The sequence below is a fragment of the Penaeus monodon genome, chromosome 19 (genome assembly GCF_015228065.2).
Source record: "Penaeus monodon isolate SGIC_2016 chromosome 19, NSTDA_Pmon_1, whole genome shotgun sequence".
Lineage (NCBI taxonomy): Eukaryota > Metazoa > Arthropoda > Malacostraca > Decapoda > Penaeidae > Penaeus > Penaeus monodon.
In genome coordinates this window covers 35,455,576-35,456,504 of record NC_051404.1, presented here as the reverse complement: position 1 = coordinate 35,456,504, position 929 = coordinate 35,455,576, and the positions used below count along the sequence as shown (strand labels likewise).

The 929-nt window shown below is 56.1% G+C and overlaps 1 protein-coding gene across 1 annotated transcript in view; it reads left to right on the top strand.

The window, feature by feature from the left end:
- Positions 1 to 323: 323 nt before the first annotated feature.
- Positions 324 to 929, top strand: part of LOC119585196 (integrin alpha-PS3-like) — a gene marked incomplete at its 3' end in the record, with an annotated part of 22,685 nt that continues 22,079 nt past the window's right edge. Inside the window, 1 exon segment of the mRNA XM_037933847.1 lies at positions 324 to 684.

The following is a 929-nucleotide window of genomic DNA, read 5'->3' as shown; positions in this document are numbered from 1 at the left end:
ACATGTCTAAATGTGAGTATGTCCTGCACACAAGGCTGTCGCCGCAAAGGCCTGTCGTTATTTGCTTCTGCTCTCCACGCGATGAGGCTCCTCTCTGTTGAACGGTGACTCACTTCTCCCGGTCGAGCCGCCGCGAGTGATTCACTTCCCGATTTCTGTTCATCACCGGGGCATTTCCCTGTGGCTCCTTCGGCGGATCTTGAGCGCCAGCTCTGGTGCGGAACGAGGAAAGAAGCACCCGCCGAGGAAAATATTAAATCAACATCCATGAGCTTAAAAAGCGCCATCCGCCTCGGTGAAAGGGGGAGTTTTTATCCGCCTTGCCCATTGCGCCCTTGTCGTAGGCAGCGACTTCCAGCATCTTTTCCCAGACGGTTAGAGCCGAAGACACACTTCGTCGCCCAGTTAAATGGAGAAGACACTTCGTCATACGATTAAAAACCGTATGATTCACAGGGAAAAAGCCGTCACGGTGCATCCCCGCGTGTCAGAGAGCGACGAGCGAAATCCAGTGAGAGGGCGGGTGAGCGATCGTCTGAGGGAAGCGGCGCGGCTGGCAGAGTTTTCGTCAGAGTGTGTTGGTCAGTGACGCGGGTCGGAGGGCGGTGCTACGCTGCCGCACGGAGTGTTACTTGCTCGACCTCGTCCTCCACCACGCCGAAGGACGTCTCGCCGGAGTGAAGTGTGAGTGATGCTTATCGAATCTAGGTCAGATTCCTGGCTCCTTTTCGGTGGACCAGTGCTTCCCGTGTGCTGCTGCGGAAGTTGATAATCTATTACAAGGCTGTCGCGCGGTGCAGGTCGCTGGGGAGACGAAGACGACCGAGCGCGAAAGCAGTGCGAGGATAAGACCGGCCTCGGAGACTGAAACGTGTGCGATTGGCGCGATGGAGCGGCCGAAGGAGATTCAGTAGTATATCAGACTTTCT